Source organism: Pan troglodytes, chromosome 18 (assembly GCF_028858775.2).
Source record: "Pan troglodytes isolate AG18354 chromosome 18, NHGRI_mPanTro3-v2.0_pri, whole genome shotgun sequence".
Taxonomy (NCBI): Eukaryota; Metazoa; Chordata; class Mammalia; order Primates; family Hominidae; genus Pan; species Pan troglodytes.
The window spans coordinates 40,817,501-40,840,598 of NC_072416.2; the positions used below are offsets into that span (position 1 = coordinate 40,817,501).

The 23,098-nt window shown below is 44.7% G+C and overlaps 3 pseudogenes; 1 reads left to right on the plus strand and 2 right to left on the minus strand.

Annotated features, from left to right (window-relative positions):
- Nucleotides 1-7,986: 7,986 nt before the first annotated feature.
- Nucleotides 7,987-9,900, minus strand: LOC100615496 (cell division cycle protein 27 homolog; annotated as a pseudogene).
- A 312-nt stretch (nt 9,901-10,212) lies between these two features.
- Nucleotides 10,213-11,745, minus strand: LOC101059274 (trithorax group protein osa-like; annotated as a pseudogene).
- A 2,978-nt stretch (nt 11,746-14,723) lies between these two features.
- Nucleotides 14,724-14,866, plus strand: LOC112208046 (5.8S ribosomal RNA; annotated as a pseudogene).
- Nucleotides 14,867-23,098: the final 8,232 nt, after the last annotated feature.

Here is a 23,098-nt window from a genome sequence, read left to right on the forward strand (position 1 = left end):
CCCCATCTGGAGTGCAGTGGCGTGATCTCAGCTCACTGCAACCTCTGCCTCCTGAGTTCCAGTGATTCTCCTGCCTCAGCGCCACCACGCCTGGCTCATTTTTTTATTTTTAGTAGACACAGGGTTTGACCCTGTTTCATTGGTTTTCACTGGAGATTCTAGATTCAAGTCACACCTCATTGTGTGCCACATAATGACTTCTTTTTTTTCTTTTTTTTTTTAAAGCACAATATATCTGCTTTATTTAAGTGGCTTTATATATCGTTATAATTGTGTTATAGATGAAGAAAATATATTAACACAGTACTAATGATAGTGAAAGTGAAAAACAAAAGAAAGGCTATCTATTTTGTAGTTAGAATAAAGTCGCTCAGTATTTAGAGTTACCTAAATACGTCAGCATTTAAACTCCTCCTAGTAAAAGCTTGCCAATCTGAATAATCCTCCTTTAAACACAATTTTTGATATGGTTAAGGTTTTTAAGAATGTGACTCCTGCAGAATAGCTGAACAGACAATACACATTTAAAAAAGAACAACACAAGGATCAACCAGACTTGGGAAAAAATCAAAAACAACACAAGTCTTATGAAGAACTGAGTTCTTAAAATATTACGGAGAACATAGCTATCGGAAGAGAAGGCAGTATTGGTAAGTTGATTGTTACATTTTTCAGCAAAAGCTAGCACTATTTTTTTTGGCAATCTTTCAGGCACTGCAACTACTACTGCAAAATGAGATATAATCCATTAAACAACATATTCACAAATCAAAAAATGTTTTAGTAATATAATGCTTCAGATTTAAAAGCAAATCAAGTGTTAAAACTCAACTGCTATAATAATTAACCCCAAAGATAACCGTATCTGACAAAAAAGCTTCCACAGAGTTATGACTTCAGAATTATACTTTCTCTTGATATTTATTTATTTATTTATTTATTTTATTTTATTTTATTTTTTTCTTGAGACGGCGTCTCGCTCTGTCGCCCAGGATGGTGTGCAATGGCGTAATCTTGGCTCACTGCAACCTCCACTTCCCGGGTTCAAGCAATTTTCCTGCCTCAGCCTCCTGAGTAGCTGGGAATACAGGCGCCAGCCACCATGCCCAGCTAATTTTTATACTTTTTTTAAATTTTTCTTATTTTTTATTTTTTTTTAAATTATACTTTAAGTTTTAGGGTACAGGTGCACATTGTGCAGGTTAGTTACACATGTATATATGTGCCATGATGGTGCACTGCACCCACTAACTCGTCATCTAGCATTAGGTATATCTCCCAATGCTATCCCTCCCCCTTCCCCACCACAGTCCCCAGAGTGTGATATTTCCCTTCCTGTGTCCATGTGATCTCATTGTTGAATTCCCACCTATGAGTGAGAATATGCGGTGTTTGGTTTTTTGTTCTTGCGATAGTTTACTGAGAATGATGGTTTCCAATTTCATCCATGTCCCTACAAAGGACATGAACTCATCATTTTTTATGGCTGCATAGTATTCCATGGTGTATATGTGCCACATTTTCTTAATCCAGTCTATCATTGTTGGACATTTTGGTTGGTTCCAAGTCTTTGCTATTGTGACTAATGCCGCAATAAACATATGTGTGCATGTGTCTTTATAGCAGCATGATGTATACTCCTTTGGGTATATACCCAGTAATGGGATGGCTGAGTCAAATGGTATTTCTAGTTCTAGATCCCTGAGGAATCGCCACACTGACTTCCACAATGGATGAACTAGTTTACAGTCCCACCAACAGTGTAAAAGTGTTCCTATTTCCCCACATCCTCTCCAACACCTGTTGTTTCCTGACTTTTTAATGATTGCCATTCTAACTGGTGTGAGATGATATCTCATAGTGGTTTTGATTTGCATTTCTCTGATGGCCAGTGATGATGACCATTTTTTCATGTGTTTTTTGGCTGCATAAATGTCTTCTTTTGAGAAGTGTCTGTTCATGTCCTTTGCCCACTTTTTGATGGGGTTGTTTGTTTTTTTCTTGTAAATTTGTTTGAGTTCATTGTAGATTCTGGATATTAGCCCTTTGTCAGATGAGTAGGTTGCGAAAATTTTCTCCCATGTTGTAGGTTGCCAGTTCACTCTGATGGTAGTTTCTTTTGCTGTGCAGAAGCTCTTTAGTTTAATTAGATCCCATTTGTCAATTTTGGCTTTTGTTGCCATTGCTTTTGGTGTTTTGGACATGAAGTCCTTGCCCATGCCTATGTCTTGAATGGTAATGCCTAGGTTTTCTTCTAGGGTTTTTATGGTTTTAGGTCTAACGTTTAAATCTTTAATCCATCTTGAATTGATTTTTTATAAGGTGTAAGGAAGGGATCCAGTTTCAGCTTTCTACATATGGCTAGCCAGTTTTCCCAGCACCATTTATTAAATAGGGAATCCTTTCCCCATTGCTTGTTTTTCTCAGGTTTGTCAAAGATCAGATAGTTGTAGGTAGGGGGCGTTATTTCTGAGGGCTCTGTTCTGTTCCATTGATCTATATCTCTGTTTTGGTACCAGTACCATGCTGTTTTGGTTACTGTAGCCTTGTACTATAGTTTGAAGTCAGGTAGTGTGATGCCTCCAGCTTTGTTCTTTTGGCTGAGGATTGACTTGGCGATGCGGGCTCTTTTTTGGTTCCATATGAACTTTAAAGTCGTTTTTTCCAATTCTGTGAAGAAAGTCATTGGTAGCTTGATGGGGATGGCATTGAATCTGTAAATTACCTTGGGCAGCATGGCCATTTTCACGATATTGATTCTTCCTACCCATGAGCATGGAATGTTCTTCCATTTGTTTGTATCCTCTTTTATTTCCTTGAGCAGTGGTTTGTAGTTCTCCTAGAAGAGGTCCTTCACATCCCTTGTAAGTTAGATTCCTAGGTATTTTATTCTCTTTGAAGCAATTGTGAATGGGAGTTCACTCATGATTTGGCTCTCTGTTTGTCTGTTGTTGGTGTATAGGAATGCTTGTGATTTTTGTACATTGATTTTGTATCCTGAGACTTTGCTGAAGTTGCTTATCAGCTTAAGGAGATTTTGGGCTGAGACGATGGGGTTTTCTAGATATACAATCATGTCGTCTGCAAACAGGGACAATTTGACTTCCTCTTTTCCTAATTGAATACCCTTTATTTCATTCTCCTGCCTGATTGCCCTGGCCAGAACTTCCAACACTATGTTGAATAGGACTGGTGAGAGAGGGCATCCCTGTCTTGTGCCAGTTTTCAAAGGGAATGCCTCCAGTTTTTGCCCATTCAGTATGATATTGGCTGTGAGTTTGTCATAGATAGCTGTTATTATTTTGAAATACGTCCCATCAATACCTAATTCATTGAGAGTTTTTAGCATGAAGGGTTGTTGAATTTTGTCAAAGGCTTTTTCTGCATCTATTGAGATAATCATGTGGTTTTTGTCTTTGGCTCTGTTTATATGCTGGATTACATTTATTGATTTGCATATGTTGAACCAGCCTTGCATCCCAGGGATGAAGCCCACTTGATCATGGTGGATAAGCTTTTTGATGTGCTGCTGGATTCGGTTTGCCAGTATTTTATTGAGGATTTTTGCATCAATGTTCATCAAGGTTATTGGTCTCAAATTCTCTTTTTTGGTTGTGTCTCTGCCCGGCTTTGGTATCAGAATGATGCTGGCCTCATAAAATGAGTTAGAGAGGAATCCCTCTTTTTCTATTGATTGGAATAGTTTCAGAAGGAATGGTACCAGTTCCTCCTTGTACCTCTGGTAGAATTCGGCTGTGAATCCATCTGGTCCTGGACTCTTTTTGGTTGGTAAACTATTGATTATTGTCACAATTTCAGCTCCTGTTATTGGTCTATTCAAAGATTCAACTTCTTCCTGGTTTAGTCTTGGGAGAGTGTATGTGTCGAGGAATGTATCCATTTCTTCTAGATTTTCTAGTTTATTTGCGTAGAGGTGTTTGTAGTATTCTCTGATGGTAGTTTGTATTTCTGTGGGATCGGTGGTGATATCCCCTTTATCATTTTTTATTGTGTCTATTTGATTCTTCTCTCTTTTTTTCTTTATTAGTCTTGCTAGCAGTGTATCAATTTTGTTGATCCTTTCAAAAAACCAGCTCCTGGATTCATCGATTTTTTGAAGGGTTTTTTGTGTCTCTATTTCCTTCAGTTCTGCTCTGATTTTAGTTATTTCTTGCCTTCTGCTGGCTTTTGAATGTGTTTGCTCTTGCTTTTCTAGTTCTTTTAATTGTGATGTTAGGGTGTCAATTTTGTATCTTTCCTGCTTTCTCTGGTGGGCATTTAGTGCTAAAAATTTCCCTCTACACACTGCTTTGAATGTGTCCCAGAGATTCTGGTATGTTGTGTCTTTGTTCTTGTTGGTTTCAAAGAACATCTTTATTTCTGCCTTCATTTCGTTATGTACCCGGTAGTCATTCAGGAGCAGGTTGTTCAGTTTCCATGTAGTTGAGCGGCTTTGAGTGAGATTCTTAATCCTGAGTTCTAGTTTGACTGCACTGTGGTCTGAGAGATAGTTTGTTATAATATCTGTTCTTTTACATTTGCTGAGGAGAGCTTTACTTCCAAGTATGTGGTCAATTTTGGAATAGGTGTGGTGTGGTGCTGAAAAAAATGTATATTCTGTTGATTTGGGGTGGAGAGTTCTGTAGATGTCTAGTAGGTCCACTTGGTGCAGAGCTGAGTTCAATTCCTGGGTATCCTTGTTGAGTTTCTGTCTCGTTGATCTGTCTAATGTTGACAGTGGGGTGTTAAAATCTCCCATTATTAATGTGTGGGAGTCTAAGTCTCTTTGTAGGTCACTCAGGACTTGCTTTATGAATCTGGGTGCTCCTGTATTGGGTGCATATATATTTAGGATAGTTAGCTCTTCTTGTTGAATTGATCCCTTTACCATTATGTAATGGCCTTCTTTGTCTCTTTTGGTCTTTGTTGGTTTAAAGTCTGTTTTATCAGAGACTAGGATTGCAACCCCTGCCTTTTTTTGTTTTCCATTTGCTTGGTAGATCTTCCTCCATCCTTTTATTTTGAGCCTATGTGTGTCTCTGCACATGAGATGGGTTTCCTGAATACAGCACACTGATGGGTCTTGACTCTTTATCCAACTTGCCAGTGTGTGTCTTTTAATTGGAGAATTTAGTCCATTTACATTTAAAGTTAATATTGTTATGTGTGAATTTGATCCTGTCATTATGATGTTAGCTGGTGATTTTGCTCGTTAGTTGATGCAGTTTCTTCCTAGTCTCGATGGTCTTTACATTTTGGCATGATTTTGCAGCGGCTGGTACCGGTTGTTCCTTTCCATGTTTAGTGCTTCCTTCAGGAGCTCTTTTAGGGCAGGCCTGGTGGTGACAAAATCAGTCAGCATTTGCTTGTCTGTAAAGTATTTTATTTCTCCTTCTCTTATGAAGCTTAGTTTGGCTGGATATGAAATTCTGGATTGAAAATTCTTTTCTTTAAGAATGTTGAATATTGGCCCCCACTCTCTTCTGGCTTGTAGGGTTTCTGCCGAGAGATCCGCTGTTAGTCTGATGGGCTTCCCTTTGAGGGTAACCCGACCTTTCTCTCTGGCTGCCCTTAACATTTTTTCCTTCATTTCAACTTTGGTGAATCTGACAATTATGTGTCTTGGAGTTGCTCTTCTTGAGGAGTATCTTTGTGGCGTTCTCTGTATTTCCTGAATCTGAACGTTGGCCTGCCTTGCTAGATTGGGGAATTTCTGCTGGATAATATCCTGCAGAGTGTTTTCCAACTTGGTTCCATTCTCCGCATCACTTTCAGGTACACCAATCAGACGTAGATTTGGTCTTTTCACATAGTCCCATATTTCTTGGAGGCTTTGCTCATTTCTTTTTATTCTTTTTTCTCTAAACTTCCCTTCTCGCTTCATTTCATTCATTTCATCTTCCATCGCTGATACCCTTTCTTCCAGTTGATCACATCGGCTCCTGAGGCTTCTGCATTCTTCACGTAGTTCTCGAGCCTTGGTTTTCAGCTCCATCAGCTCTTTTAAGCACTTTTCTGTATTGGTTATTCTAGTTATACATTCTTCTAAATTTTTTTCAAAGTTTTCAACTTCTTTGCCTTTGGTTTGAATGTCCTCCCGTAGCTCAGAGTAATTTGATCGTCTGAAGCCTTCTTCTCTCAGCTCGTCAAAATCATTCTCCATTCAGCTTTGTTCCGTTGCTGGTGAGGAACTGCGTTCCTTTGGAGGAGAAGAGGCGCTCTGCATTTTAGAGTTTCCAGTTTTTCTGTTCTGTTTTTTCCCCATCTTTGTGGTTTTATCTACTTTTGGTCTTTGATGATGGTGATGTACAGATGGGTTTTTGGTGTGGATGTCCTTTCTGTTTGTTAGTTTTCCTTCTAACAGACAAGACCCTCAGCTGCAGGTCTGTTGGAATACCCTGCCGTGTGAGGTGTCAGTGTGCCCCTGCTGGGGGGTGCCTCCCAGTTAGGCTGCTCAGGGGTCAGGGGTCAGGGACCCCCTTGAGGAGGCAGTCTGCCCGTTCTCAGATCTCCAGCTGCATGCTGGGAGAACCACTGCTCTCTTCAAAGCTGTCAGACAGGGACATTTAAGTCTGCAGAGGTTACTGCTGTCTTTTTGTTTGTCTGTGCCCTGCCCCCAGAGGTGGAGCCTACAGAGGCAGGCAGGCCTCCTTGAGCTGTGGTGTGCTCCACCCAGTTCAAGCTTCCGGGCTGCTTTGTTTACCTAATCAAGCCTGGGCCATGGCGGGCGCCCCTCCCCCAGCCTCACTGCCGCCTTGCAGTTTGATCTCAGACTGCTGTGCTAGCAATCAGCGAGACTCCGTGGGCGTAGGACCCTCCGAGCCAGGTGTGGGATATAGTCTCGTGGTGCGCCGTTTTTTAAGCCAGTCTGAAAAGCGCAATATTCGGGTGGGAGTGACCCGATTTTCCAGGTGCGTCAGTCACCCCTTTCTTTGACTCAGAAAGGGAACTCCCTGACCCCTTGCGCTTCCCAGGTGAGGCAATGCCTCGCCCTGCTTTGGCTCATGCACGGTGCGCGCGCCCACTGGCCTGCGCCCACTGTCTGGCACTCCCTAGTGAGATGAACCCGGTACCTCAGATGGAAATGCAGAAATCACCTGTCTTCTGTGTCGCTCACGCTGGGAGCTGTAGACCAGAGCTGTGCCTATTCGGCCATCTTGGCTCCTCCCCAATTTTTATACTTTTAATAGAGATGGGGTTTCACCATGTTGGCCAGGATGGTCTTGATCTCTTGACCTTGTGATCTACCCACCTCGGCCTCCCAAAGTGCTGTGATGACAGGCATGAGCCACCGTGCCTGGCCTTCTCTTGATATTTAAACTTTTAAGTCAGTCTAGAAAAATACAATAAATGTCAACAGTAAGTATGGTGTTGAGGCAGAAGTAGGACCAAACTTTTTCATATGTTATTCAGTTGATAACAATATGACCTGGGTAGTAATTTCCTATGTGTCCACTTATACACAAGTACAAAAATGTAAAACAGAGATACTGCTAAATAAAAGGTTACACTAAGTTCTTAATAGTAACTCAATAAACTGGAACACTGTCAAAAAGCAGGAACTAGTGAATTTTTTCGGTGTTTTTTTCTATTATCCAATAAGTGAATTATGCTATTCCTTTCCAATTTCCCAAGCACTTTTTGTCTCAGTCACCATTTCTGTATTCGAAGAAAAAGTAACAAATTGAGTAACAAAACTAAACGAGCAAACAAACAAACAAAACACAACTAGAACAACTGCAAAAGTTTGGTAGAAGACTGAAACTCGAGTATAAGGATCTGGTATTCTATTATCATTAGTTAACTTAAGAGTTTGTTAAAGACATACATTTCATAAGAAAGCGTGTTAGTTTGAAGATATTGACCAGTATGTACCATCCCTAAGTATTAGTAACCAAATGCATGACAATAAAGAGCTATCTAACAAGAAAAATTAGTGACTACCAGCACCATCGACAAGACTTTGTCTTTACACTTCGTTACCACTTACCATGCATTATAATGTCTAGGATTGACTCTGATAGCATTTCAAAAACTAGCTAATGCTTTGTCCAATTCTTCAGTTAAGACAAACTCATGCCCTAATAGAGTATCGACATAAGCATAATTTGGATCCACTTGGATAGCTCTCTGGAAGAATTTAATTGCAATATCGTGTTCCCGTTGCAGAGTGAAACAGTTCCCTGCAGCACACCAGGCTCTGGCAAATTTTTATCCCTGTCTGTTAAGTCTGTTGACAGAAATGAAAGAGAAACATCTTTTTGAAGATGCCAAAGTGTTGTAGAGTAGATTTCCATGCCTTGGACTCTATAATTCTCAATCCTTCTAACTTGTGAGAATATTCTTTCAGCTTGCATGTACTCTGAAAGTTCAAAATAGGCCCTTCCAATTTGGCACAGTACCCAACCAGTATTGTAGTGGTGAGAAGGTAAATGGTTCAAAATATTTATAGCTTCTTTGCAGTGGTATGAACACAAAGCTAAATAAACTTTCCCCCTTTCACGAAGAAGGCTCATAAAGCCTTCTGCTGCTGCTTTTTGTAGATTAAAAGCCTGAATCTGAGGTGTGACTCTGGATATTTTCCCTTCTGAAATGATGGAAGAGTCCAATTTTGTTATTTCCAGGCTGTCATTTAAATTAGGTTGAGTTATTCTTCCTTTACTAGTTTTACTTTTTGTTTTTCTGTTTGAGACCTTAGGTGGAAAATTCATTTTTAATTTTTTCCTATTCTCCTTGGTTGTGGAACTGTCACCAGTAAAGAGTTGTGAACTTCTTTGATGCAGTGCATTTGGGGGATATGTCATAGTGCGGCTCAATACCTGAGGTGTTGTACTTATTTATGGACCAGAACTTTCTGTTTGTGCAAGAATTGGAGTTACCTCTCTGCTATTTCCACTCTGTGAGAAGACAGACTTTGGTCCAGTTTAGCCGATTCTGGCAACAGATTTTCTGAAGGGACTCCGGTGGATGGTACATCAATTACAGAAGTTGTATTAGTGTAGTTTTGTAAATAGGATCCATCTCCAGTACTTGGGGTTTCTAATGGCAAAATACCAAAAATTGGGGTCAATGGACTAAGAGATGCTGGTCCTCCTAATAAACTTCGATCAGTTTTTGGTTTATTTTGAACCTGTTTAGATAATATGGAAGTTCCTGTTCCCAGTGGGAGAGTATCAGGTGAAATTACAGCTGAATCAATAGAAGACACTGGGGAATCTGTATTCAAGGAGTACTTTGAATTGGCAGATTCTAAATTCAATCTGTTTAATTCAGTTGTGTTCTGGGGTGTTTCCGTAAGAACGGTCTCAGGCTGTCTGTGACATAAACTATGACGAGGTACTTGTATGGTGCAACACTTGGACAGAGAGTTGCTAAAGTTCTGTAAAGATGTGAATTTAAATGTTTGGTCAGGATCTGGCTTTTCACCTATTTCACATAATGATTCAAAGGGATACCAGAGGAAAGGATTTAAACTAAGGCTCTTTTAGTAGCATTCTGATCCTTTGGCAAGCCAATCTGTCTTGGAATATACATGTCACAACAAAGGAAGGGGAAAGCAAGCTGAATCACCAAACTCAGTAACTATATCATCATGGCTTTTCTGCTTATGAAACACTCCACCAGATAAGATTTGTTCCCCTTCTGCAAGCTTGCTGACATCAAAACAACATTTTGCAAGCAGGTATTTGCATTGTGGTGTAGGACAACTGTGTCCTTTCAAGAGTCTATATGCTTTATAGGCCTTTCCTGGCGGTAAGAATAGGTCGCCAGTAAAAACAAGGCTTCTTCTGAGTGTACTTGTGCATAGAGGCGTTCTGCGAGGAAAACCCCATCTCGGTAAGCATAGTGGTTTAGTGCTTGCCATGTAGCAGCCTGGACGGGTTCCTGTAACACTGTCATCCTCGAGGATCAGGCCCATTTTCTGCAGTGCCTCAGGCACCCCCCCACACCACCCACCCCCCTCCCACCGTAGCGGCTCCGGCCTGGCCAGCCTCCGCTCATTTAAACTCACCAGTTACCAGGGGATGGGGGAGGCCGAGCCAGAATGACTTCTTTACCCTGCCAACTCTGGAAAGCCCGGCCCCTTGTGATCCATCACAAAGCAAGAGTCACCTCATGTTTGGAAAACGGATCGGCTCCCAAGTTCAGTGGAGGGATGTGGCATGTAGGATGAAGGACTCTCTTCTTCTGATTGGGTCTGCACAGTGGGGCCTAGGGCTGGAGCTCTCTCTGTGCGGACCGCTGACTCCCTCTACCTTGGGTTTCTTCGGCCCTACCCTGGGACATGGGCCTTGGCAGATTCTGATTCTTCCTGGCCCTTAAGTCGCTGTCAGAAACCCCATCTCGTGCTTGGATGCCCCGAATGACTGTGGCTCGCGCCTCTTTGGAAACATTGGAAATCTCTCCTCTACGCGCGGCCAACTGAAACCACAGGAGCTCGGAACACAAGCCGCCATCCACCTCACTGCTTTCGGGAGAGAATGATGAGTCTCTTACCGACTCTCTCTTGAGAGAGTCCTCCGCGGAGGGGACCGAGGGCGGCTCGTCGCCTACTGTGTGGCCCGTGCCTTCCCCTTCCGAGGCGGGGGAGGATCCCGCCGGGCTGGACCGGCGTCCTAGCGGTTGGGAGGCTGCGCGAGCAGTGGCTGTGCCAGGCGTTCTGTCTGGCGCGTGACCCACTCCGCTGCCAGCCGGCTCTCCACCCGCTCCCCTGAGGAGCAGCGACCGGTGCCGACAACTGCGTTTGCGTGGCACGGGGTTGGGCTGCCTGGCCATGGGAAGCATCCCAAGTGGGGGGCGCGCCAGTCTTCCGGAGCTTGACAGTGTCGGAGGATGGACAAGAAACCAGCAACGTGGCCCTGGCGTTGGGTTTGTGGCTGAGGTCACTTTGGGGTCCCGATGGTGGGACCCGGGCTCGTGAGGCGGGTCTCAGTGGGTGCCGGGGGCCGTCCGGCTTCCTAGGCGGGGTGCCACGGGACCTCCCTCGTATCTGTGGTGGTGGGATTCCGTGGCCATGTTTTCCTGGTGGCCTGGCTTTGCCTGAGGTTTCTCCCCGAGCCGCCCCTCTGCGGTCTCCCAGGTGCCCTTGCCCTTGCGGTCCCTGGCCTTGCCTGTCTGTGCCCCCCTCCCCACCTGCGTATCCTCTCTCCCCAAGCGGCTCACCAGCTTAGGCTGTGGTGGCCCCCTCTGGGACCAAACCGGCTCCGCCTTGTGTGGCGCCGCCACCGGTCACTGGTTGGCCCGTTGTCCCTGTCCCCGGGTGCGCGCCTTCGGGACCAGGTCGGCGGGGCCCCGCATGGGCCTGGTGGGGGCCCGGAGGATATGGGGTCGGCGTGCAGCGCGCGCAGGGAAGAGAGTTCCGGGGGCTGGCCGCGATGGCGGCGGCAGTGGGGGAGCCAGTCGGCCGCTCCAGGTGCCGTGCGGTGCCGCCTTCGTGCTTGGAGGCAGCTGGCTGTGAGATCCCGGGCACCGCGGTCCGCCTCTGGTTCTCTGCCCAAACGTCTGGGCCGCCTCGCGCCCGCCGCGCCCGAGTGGCCGCCGGTCCCTCGCGGCTGCCATGCATGGGTCGGGCGGTCTGCCTGGTTGCACGTGGGCGCGAAGGTTCGGGAGTGGTGAGCCCATCAGGGGGTGTTGTGTAGTGTGGGTGTATAGGATGTCCGGTTCGCCGCCCCAGCACCCCCCTACCACCGCCCCGCGCTGCTCCCTCCCTCCCACACGCCCGGTTGCCCGCCCTGCCGCGCCCATCCTCGCGACTGGGACGCCGGGCTCATCCTCTCGAGGCCCGGAGGCCGCTTTCTACCTACTTGGTTGATCCTACCAGTACCATATGCTTGTCTCAAAGATTATGCCATACATGTCTAAGTAGGCAGGGCCGGTACAGTGAAACTACGAATGGCTCATTAAATCAGTTATGGTTCTTTTGGTCGCTCGCTCCTCTCCTACTTGGAAAACTGTGGTAATTCTAGAGCTAATGCATGCCGAAGGGCGCTGACCCCCTTCGCGGGGAAGATGCCTGCATTTATCAGATCAAAACCAACCCGGTCAGCCCCTCTCCAGCCCCTGCCCAGGGGTCGAGTGCCACCGGCTTTGGTGACTCTAGAAAGCCTCGGGCCAATCGCACGCCCGCCCGTGGCAGCAACGACCCATTCGAACGTCTGCCCTCTCAACTTTTGATGGTAGTCACTGTGCCTACCATGGTGACCACGGGTGAAGAATCAGGGTTCGATTCTGGAGAGGGAGCCTGAGAAATGGCTACCACATTCAAGGAAGGCAGCAGGCATGTAAATTACCCACTCCTGACCCAAGGAGATAGTGATGAAACATAATAATACAGGACTCTTTTGAGGTCCTGTAATTGGAATGAGTCTACTTTAAATCCTTTAACGAAGATCCATTGGAGGGCAAGTCTAGTGCCAGCAGCCGCGGTAATTCCAGCTCCAATAGCGTATATTAAAGTTGCTGCAGTTAAAAAGCTCCTAGTTGGATCTTGGGAGTGGGCGGGCGGTCCGCCATGAGGCGAGCCACTGCCCGTCCCCGCCCTTTGCCTCTTGGCGCCCCCTCGATGCTCTTAGCTGAGTGTTCTGCGGCCCAAAGCGTCTACTTTGAAAAAATTAGAGTGTTCAAAGCAGGTCCGAGCCGCCTGGATACCGCAGCTAGGAATAATGGAATAGGACCGTGGTTCTATTTTGCTGGTTTTCGGAACTGAGGCCATGATTAAGAGGGACAGCTGGGGGCATTTGTATTGCACCGCTAGAGGTGAAATTCTTGGACTGGCACAGTTTGGACCAGAGTGAAAGCATTTGCCAAGAATGTTTTCATTAATCAAGAACGAAAGTCGGAGGTTCGAAGACGATCAGATACCGTGGTAGTTCTGTCCATAAACGAAGCCGACTGGCAACGTGGCGGTGTTATTCCCATGACCCGCTGGGCAGCTTCCAAGAAACCAAAGTCTTTGCGTTTTTAGGTTCCGGGGGGAGTATGGTTGCAAAGCTGAAACTTAAAGGAATTGGTGGAAGGGCAACACCAGGAGTGGAGCCTGCGGCTTAATTTGACTCAACATGGGAAAAATCACCCGACCCAGACAGGGACCTGATTGACAGATTGATAGCTATTTCTCTGTTCCATGGGTGGTGGTGCATGGCCTTAGTTGGTGGAGTGATTTGTCTCGTTAATTCCGATAACCAACGAGACTCTGGCATGCTAACTAGTTACGTGACCCCCGAGCGGTCAGCATCCCCCAACTTCTTAGAGGGACAAGTGGCCTTCAGCCACCCGAAATTGAGCAATAACAGATCTGTGATGCCCTTAGATGTCCGGGACTGCACGCGCGCTACACTGACTGGCTCAGCGTGTGCCTACCCTACGTGGCAGAGGCAGGTAACCTGTTGAACCCCATTCGTGATGGGGATGGGGGATTGCAATTATTCCCCATGAAGGAGGAATTTCCAGTAAGTGCGGGTCATAAGCTTGCCTGAAGTCCCTGCCCTATGTACACACTGCCCGCCTCTACTACTGATAGGATGGTTTAGTGAGGCCCTCTGATCAGCCCTGCCGGGTCAGCCCACTGCCCTGGCGGAGCGCTGAGAAGACAGTCGAACTTGACTATCTAGAGGAAGTAAAATTCGTAACAGTTTCGGTAGGTGAACCTGCAGAGGGATCATTAACGGAGAAGAGCGAAGCCACGGCGGCGAAGCCGCAGCGGCGCCGCCGCGTCCTTCCTCCTTGGCAGACCGTGTTCCCCGTGTGGTGCGTGTGCGGGCGGGGTCGTGCCCTTTGTTAGTTGCACGGCCCCGCCTGCCCCGAGAGCCGGAGAACTCGGGAGGGAGAGAGGGGAGAGAGAGAGACACGCGTGCAGGGACGAAACCTTGTGTGCGTGTCGTGGGGCAGGCTGGATGGCTCGCTGGCCTGGTGAGTATCGGGGAGCGCCCCCCTGCCGTGGCCCCTACATGTGTGTTGGCGGGCACGGGGATGGTTCTCGGCATCATGGCGGGGTGCGGGTCTCGGAGCCCGCCCCGCCAGAGCCGTCGTCCCGCCCTGTCCCACCGGCTCGGCCCCATCACGCTGGCTCCCGTTGGGGCCGGCCGGGTTCCCATTGCTGCCGCTGCCGCCATCCTTGCCTCTGCCACACTGCGCCACCAGGCCCAGCCTGGCCCGCTCGCTCTCCCCAGCCTTCCCGCTAGGGCATCTCGAGGGTAGGGGGCCGGACGCCTGTCGCCCCCTCCTCATCCGCCCCCGCCGTCCAGGTACCTTGCACATTCTGGCGCGGAGGTTTAAGGACCCCTTGGGGGGTTGTCCGTCCGCCCATGGGTCGGGTGCGGTGGGCCCGCGGGGGAGTCCGTTCGGGAGGGGCCTGCTCCTCCCTTGCCTCCCCCGCCGACTCCGTCCCCTTGGCCAGCCGGGGCCGTGCCGCACTTGCAAGTCGCCGCTGATGCCGGTGGCGGCTTTACCGGCAGCCGTCGTGCTGTCGCGCGCGTGCTGCGCGTATGGCCTGTGCACCGTGCTGTGGGGGCGGGAATCCCCGGGTGCCCGTGGGGTGCTGTCAGTGTTCGCCCTCCTCCCCCGTGGTCGGCACCGCCTCCCTGTGTTGTGAAACCTTCCGACCCCTCTCTGGAGTCTGGTCTCGTTGCTGTCTGACTGGCGGGCCTGAGGTAAACCCTCTGGGGGACGTGCTGTGCCAGGAGGGCCTCCCGGTGTTGGGAGCGCCCTTGCCAAATCGACCTTGTATGACTTAGCAGTGGATCACTGGGCTTCTGCGTCGATGAAGAACGTAGCTAGCTGTGAGAACTAATGTGAATTGCAGGACATCGACACTTCAAATGCAATTGCAGCCCAGGTTCCTCCCAGGGCTTTGCCTGTCTGAGCGTCACTTGCCGATCAGTAGTCCCCGGGGGTGCCTCCAGGCTCCTTGGGGTGCACGGCTGGGGGTTCCCTGGCATGGCCTGCCAGGGCCCTCCGTCCCCCCAAGTGCAGACTGGCGACGTCCGCCCTCCTCTGCCGCCGTGCCCACCCCTTCTCCCTCCCCCCGCAGGCCCTGTGTGGTCACGCATTGGGTGGCATGGGGAAGGGGGGCTCCCGGCTGTGAGGAAGAGAGGGCGGCACCGCCACCCGCGAAAACAGAGAGGGAAGAGAGCCGGCTGGGGCTGAGTTCCCGTGGCCACCACCGTGGCCCGGGTTCCTCCCTCGGGGGCTCCCTCGCGCCTCACGCAGCTCGTGGTGTGGGGTTCGTTGGCTCTGGTGGGGTGGAAGGTCCCATGCCGTCGTTGTCGATCGTCGTGGGTAGTGGGGGCTTGTTGCGGGGGGGAGGAAGGCAAGTAGGAAGGATCCGCCAGGGAGAGGGTGGGGGAGCGCATCCTGGTCGCCGCCACCCCTGGTGGTGTCCCAGCGACCGGCCCACCATCACTCCAGCACCCCTCCTCCCCAACACCCCTCCGAGGCACAGTCCTCCTAGCCTGCCTGCCCCCCGCCTACCCGGCGCGCGTCACAGTTGTGTCCAGGGCCGGAAGCCCGCCACGCGGCCCGTCTGGCAGCGCTTGTGGCCGCGGTCCTGGGGTTCACGTGCCCCTGGCGGTGACTCGCTGGATGCTGTGGTGTCATCCGCCATCGCGTACCCGCCTCCGACTCTCGGCCGTGCGGTGCCTGGGGCCCGGTCTGTAGCTTCCACGTCGGGGAAGGGTGGTGCCGCCGCATCCTCGGACCTGTCCCCCACCTCCATTTAGTACGTAAGCAATCCCTTGTAACTTAGCAAAGCTAGCAAGTCTCTAAACTCGGCGCAGCGACTGTAGGGGTGGCCTCCCAGTAGCATCATTAACATCAATTGTAATTGGTAGGCAATCACTTAGTTTCACATTTCATTACCCGAGTTATACAAATGTGTAAAAAAAATACAGTTTTAATAAAAGGGAGTAAAGGATAATATGAGTAATATTCACAATCTCTAGCTGGAAGAGGTAGTGTTTTCTCAGAAATGGTGCATTCCTGGAGCAAGGTCATTTTGTGTTTGGTTTGTTAAATATCTATTTCCATTTTGACAAACAACTGGAAAAGCCCAGCTTCACAAGGACTCTCCATAAGAACGATCACACAAAAGAACACCCATAACACAAAATCAAAACAAGGGTGGTCCAGGCGTCACATTAAAAGCTCATTACCAAGTTTTCTTAGAAAAGATAAAGAACACAAAGTTACTTTTATGTGATGGAAAACAGAGAAAAAGAGTAAATGGAACAATAAATGTTAGGCAACAACAGTGAAAACCAAGCTGTCGAAAGAAATGAATGGAAATGTTTTGTTTGGTATTGATTTCCTATCCTGATATCAGAAAATATGGGAAAGAACAAAGCACATTTTTTTGAGACAAATAGAACATAAAACAAATGAATGTTAAAGACTATTTTACAGTGCTAACAAAACTATCTGTGACTTGTTTTTTCCCTTTAAAAATACGATTTTGTACAATTACATTTATATAAACTATTGAAATAAAATTATAAAGACGGAGAACAGGCTATGGGGTTGCCAAGGGGAAGGGGTGGAGGAAAACGTGTCAGAGTGTCAGCAAAGATCGCAAGTTGGAGCCTGGTGGTGAGGCTACAGTTCTGCATTTTGACTGTCGAAGTGGTAGTTACAGAGATCTACACCACATAAAAATGAATAGAACAAATGCACACACATACACATGTACAAAAATGAATGCATGCAAAATGGTTGCGATCTGAGTAAGCTTTCTGAATTGTACCTATGTCAGTTTCCAGGTTTTGATAATGTTCTATGGCTATGTGAGATGTCACCACTGGAATTAGTGAAGAGTACCTAAGACATCTCTGTACCTTTTGCAACTTCCTGTGAATCTATAATTATTTCAAAAGAAACTTGAAAGTCATAGCAGACTTTCACTTCAAGGAGGAAAAAAAGAAGATTAATGAAATTGCTGAAGGACATCAAATACTCAATAGTCTGTACGAGAGCTGTATTCTGTCCACTTGCAGCACAGCTGTCATTTACCCTTTTCCTGATGTGCCCTGGAGGACTTGAGCTCCTCTTGGATTGCCAAGGCCAATAGTGTTTATTTGTTACTAACTTTGTACTGAACACCCCCAAAATGAAAAATGATTGAATAATCATTTATAATAGCAACTAGTAATTTTACTTATAAAGAGACAATATTGGCAATGAATTTAAATATTTAGGGTAAAGAATAGGATCTTCGTTAGACAATACTGGCAAAATTTAGAAAGAAAAATAAGGAATCAGAAACATAAGTAGTTCAGTATTGCGAAAAAATTCTGGATCTGAGAAGCAAAAGAACAGAGATTGTATTGCGTTTCTGCTCCAAACTTGATGAATCACCTTAGATGTGTTGTGTTTCTGTGCCAAAGCTGCTGAATCACCTTAGGCAATGCATGCCCTTTCCCTGAACCTGTTTTCTTTTCTACAAAATAAAGTGAGCTAGATCATCTCCGAGGTCCCACAAATATTCACATTTTCGGCTCTACATGAACTTCAGTTGAATTCCTAACTTCAGTGTGGATAATACATGTGTGCTGCACCACAAGCAGTGTGTCTAAATGCTGATGTTGGTCCTAAAAACTAATTATGAGCAGTTTGGAAATTCTGTTGTCGTAGAATCTGCAAAGGGATATTTGTGAGCCCTTTGAGGCCATGGTGAAAAAGGAAATACCTTCACATAAAAACTATAAAGAAAGTTTGTGAGAAACTGCTTTGTGATGTCTGCATTCATCTCACCGAGTTAAACGTTTCATTCCTTTGATCAGTCTGGAAACTCTGTTCTTGTGCAATCTGCAAAGTGGTATTTGTGAGTGCTTTCAGGCCTATGGTGAAAAAGGAAATATCTTCACATAAAAACTAGACAGACACATTCTGAGAAACTACTTTGTGATGTGTGCATTCATCTCACAGAGTTAAACCATTCTTTTGATTGAAATGCTTGGAAATGGTGTTTTTGTAGAATCTGCAGAGGGATATTTGTGAGCACTTTGAGGCCTATGGTGAAAAAGGAAACATCTTCACATAAAAACTAGAAAGAAGGTTTATGAGAAACTGCTTTGTGATGTGTGCATTCGTCTCAGAGAGTTGAACCATTCTTTTGATTGAGCAGTTTGGTAACAATCTTTTTGTAGAATATGCAAAGGGATATTTGTGAGCACTTTGAAGCCTATGGCGAAAAAGGAAATATCTTCACATAAAAACTAGAAAGAAGGTTTCTGAGAAACTGCTTTGTAATGTGTGCATTCATCTCAAAGAGGTAAACGTTTCTTTTCATTGAGCAGATGGAAAACTGTTTTCTTGTAGAATCTGCAAAGGGATATTTGTGAGCAGTTTGAGGCCTATGGTGAAAAAGGAAATATCATCGCATAAAAACTTGACAGAAGTTTCTGAGAAACTTCCTGGTTATGTATGCATTCATCTCACAGAGTTGAACCATTCTTTTGATTGAGCAGTTTGGTAACAATCTTTTTGTAGAATCTGCAAAAGGATATTTGTGAGCGCTTTGAAGCCTATGGTGAAAAAGGAAATATCTTCACATAAAAACTAGTAAGAAGGTTTCTGAGAAACTGCTTTGTGATGTGTGAATTCGTCTCACAGAGCTAAACCTTTCTATTGATTGAGCATATTGGAAACAGTCTTTTTGTAGAATCAGCAAAGGGATATTTGTGAGCGCTTTGAGGCCTATGGGGAAAAAGGAAATATCCTCACATGAAAACTAGACAGAAGGTTTCTGAGAAACCGCCTTGTAATGTGTGCATTCATCTCACAGAAGTAAATGTTACTTTTCATTGAGCAGATGGGAAACTCTTTCCTTGCAGAATCTGCAAAGGGATATTTGTGAGCCCTTTGAGGCCTATGGTGAAAAAGGAAATATCTTCATATAAAATGTAGACAGAAGCTTTCTGAGAGACTTACTTGTGATGTGTGCATTCATCTCATAGAGTTGAACCATTCTCCTTTTTTTTTTTTTTTTTTTGGAGCTCTGGGTTTATTTATTTATTTACTTTTATTATTATTATACTTTAAGTTTTAGGGTACATATGTACAATGTGCAGGTTTGTTACATATGTATACATGTGCCACGTTTGTGTGCTGCACCCATGAACTCATCATTTACCATTAGGTATATCTCCTAATGCTATCCCTCCCCCTCCCCCCACCCGACTACAGTCCCTGGTGTGTGGTGTGTGATGTTTCACTTCCTGTGTCCATGTGTTCTCATTGATCAATTCCCAACTATGAGTGAGAACATGTGTTTGATTTTTTGTCCTTGTGAGAGTTCGCTGAGAATGATGGTTTCCAGCTTCATCCATGCCCCTACAAAGCGCATGAACTCATCACTTTTTATAGCTACATAGTATTCCATGATGTATATGTGCCATATTTTCTTCATCCAGTCTATCGTTGTTGGACATTTAGGTTGGTTCCAAGTCTTTGCTATTGTGAATAGTGCCACTATAAACATACGTGTGCATGTGTCTTTATAGCAGCATGAATTATAATCCTTTGGGTATATACCCAGTAATGGGATGGCTGGGTCAAGTGATATTTCTAGTTCTAGATCCCTGAGGAATCACCACACTGACTTCCACAATGGTTGAACTAGTTTACAGTCCCACCAACAGTGCAAAAGTGTTTCTATTTTTCACATCCTCTCCAGCACCTGTTGTTTCCTGACTTTTTAATGATCGCCATACTAACTGGTGTGAGATGGTATCTTGTTGTGGTTTTGATTTGTATTTCTCTGATAGCCAGTGATGATGAGCATTTTTTCATGTGTCTGTTGGCTGCATAAATGTCTTCTTTTGAGAAGTGTCTGTTCATATCCTTCAACCACTTTTTGACGGGATTGTTTGTTTTTTTCCTGTAAATTTGTCTGAGTTCATTGTAGATTCTGGATATTAACCCTTTGTCAGATGAGTAGGTTGCAAAAATTTTCTCCCTTTCGGTAGGATGACTGTTCACTCTGATGGTGGTTTCTTTTGCTGTGCAGAAGCTCCTTAGTTTAATTAGATCCCATTTGTCAATTTTGTCATTTGTTGCCATTGCTTTCGGTGATTTAGACATGAAGTCCTTGCCCATGCCTATGTCCTGAATGGTATTGCCTGGGTTTTCTTCTAGGGATTTTATGTGAAGCATTCTTTTGATTAATCAGTTTGGATACTCCGTTCTTGTAGAATCTGCAAGGAGATATTTGTGAGCACTTTGAGGCCTTTGGTGAAAAAGGAAATACCTTCACATAATAAATAGACAGAAGTTCTCTGAGAAACCTCCCTGTCATGTGTGCATTCATCTCACAGAGTAGAAACAGTCTTTTTGCTGAGCAGTTAGAAAACTGTCTATTTGTAGAATCTGCAAAAGGATATTTATGAGGGCTTTGAGGCCTATGGTGAGAAAGGAAATATCTTTACATAAAAACTGGACAGAAGATTTTTGGGGAACCTCTTTGTGATGTGTGCATTTATCTCACAGAGTTGAACCATTCTTTTGATTGAGCAGTTTGTAAACAGATTTTTTGTAGAATCTGCAAAGGGATATTTGTCAGCTCTATGAGGCCTATGGTGAAAAGGGAAATATCTTCAATAAAAACTATAAAGAATGTTTCTGAGAAGCTGTTTTGCAAGATGTGCACTCATCTCAGAGAGATAAAAGTTTCTATTCTTTGATGAGTCTGGAAACTCTGTTATTGCAAAATCTGCAAAGGGATATTTGTGAGTGGCTTTAGGCCTATGGTGAAAAAGGAAATATCTTCACCTAAAAACTAGACAGAAGCATTGTGAGAAACTTCTTTGTGATATGTGCATTCATCTCACAGAGTTGAGCCACTCTTTTGATTGAGAAGTTTGGAAACAGTCTTTTTGTAGAATATGCAATTGGATATTTGGAGCGCTTTGAGGCCTATGGTGAAAAAGGAAATATCTTCACATAAAAACTACACAGAAGCATTCTGAGAAACTTCTTTGTGATGTATGCATTCATATCATGCTGTTGAACCTTTCTTATGATTGAGCAGTTTCAAAGCTGTCCTCTTGTAGAATATGCAAAGGGATATTTGTGAGCCCATTGAGGCCTATGGTGAATTAGGAAATATCTTCACATAAAAACTAGTCAGAAGATTTCTGAGAAACTTCCTTGTGATGTGTGATTTCATCTCACAGAGTTGAACCTTTCTTTTGATTGAGCAGTTTGGAAACACACTTTTTGTAGAATCTGCAAATGGATATTTAGAGCGCTTTGAGAACTATGGTGAAAAAGGAAATATCTTCACATAAAAACTAGAAAGCAACATTCTATGAAACTTCTTTGTGATGTGTGCTTTCATCTCACAGAGTTGAACCTTTCTATTCATTGAGCAGTTTGGAAACCATCTTTTTGTAGAATCTGCAAATGGATATTTGGAGCGCTTTGAGAACTATGGTGAAAAAGGAAATACCTTCACAAAAAAACTAGAAAGATACATTCTGAGAAACTTCTTTGTGATGTGTGCTTTCAACTCACAGAGTTGAAACTTTCTTTTCACTGAGCAATTTGGAAACAGTCTTTTTGTGGAATCTGCAAAAAATATTTTTGAGCCCTTTATGGCCCATGCTGAAACAGGAAATATCCTCACAGAAAAACTAGACAGAAGCTTTCTGAGAAACTTCTTTGTGATGTGTGCTTTGAACTCACAGAGTTGTACCTTTCTTTTGATTGAGCAGTTTGGAAACAGTCTTTTTGTGGAATCAGCAAATGGATGTTTGGAAGGCTTTGAGGCCTATGGTGAAAAAGGAAATACCTTCACATAAAAAATAGACAGAAGCATTGTGAGAAACATCTCTGTGATGTGTGCATTCATCTCATAGAGTTGAAACTTTCTTTGATTGAGTGGCTTGGAAAGTCTTTTTGTGGAATCAGCAAATGGATATTTGGAGTGTTTTGAAGCCTATGGTGAGAAAGGAAATACCTTCACATAAAAAATAGACAGAAGCATTGTGAGAAACATCTCTGTGATGTGTGTATTCATCTCATAGTGTTGAACCTTTGTTTGATTGAGCAGTTTGGAAACAGTCCTTTTGTAGAGTCTGCAAAGGGATATTTCTGAGCTCATTGAAGCCTAGTGTGAAAAAGAAATATCTTCACATAAAAACTAGACAGAAGCATTCTGATAAACTTTTTTTGTGATGTGTCCATTCATCTCACAGAGTTGAAACTTTCTTTGGATTGAGCAGAGTGGAAACAGTCTTTTTGTAGAATCTGCAAAAAGTATTTTTGAGCCCTATATGGCCCAAGGTGATATAGGAAATATCTTCACAAAAAAACTAGACAGAAGCATTCTGAGAAATTTTTTTGTGATGTGTGCTTCTGTGTCACAGAGTTGAACCTTTCTTTTGATTGAACAGTTTGGAAACACTCTTTTTGTAGAACTGCAAATGGGTATTTGGAGTGCTTTGAGGCCTATGGTGAAAAAAGAAATATCTTCACATAAAAACTAGACAGATGCATTCTGTGAAACTTCTTTGTGATGTGTGCATTCATCTCACAGAGTTGAATCTTTCTTTGGATTCAGCAGTTTTCTAAACAGTCCTTTTGTAGAATCTGCAAAGAGATATTTCTGAGCCCCTTGAGGCCTATGGTGAAAATGGAAATATCTTCAAATAAAAACAAAACAGAAGCTTTCTGAGAAGCTTCTTTGTGATGTGTGCATTCATCTCACAGAGTTGAATCTTCCTTTTGCTTGAGCAGTTTGGAAACAGTCTTTTTGCAAAATCTGCAAAAGGATATTTCTGAGCCATTTGAGGCAGATGGTGAAAAAGAAATATCTTCACATAAAAACTAGACAGAAGCATTCTGAGAAACTTCTTTTTTATGTGTGCATTCACCTCACAGAGTTGAAACTTTCTTTTTATTGAGCAGTTTGGAAACCGTCTTTTTGTAGAATCTGCAAAGGGATATTTGTGATTCCTTTGAGGCCTGTGGTGAAATAGGAAATATCCTCAAATAAAAACTAGACAGAAGCTTTCAGAGAAACTTCTTTTTGACGTGTGCTTTCATCTCACAGAGTTGAACCTTTCTTTTGATTGAGCAGTTTGGAAACAGTCTTTTTGTGGAATCT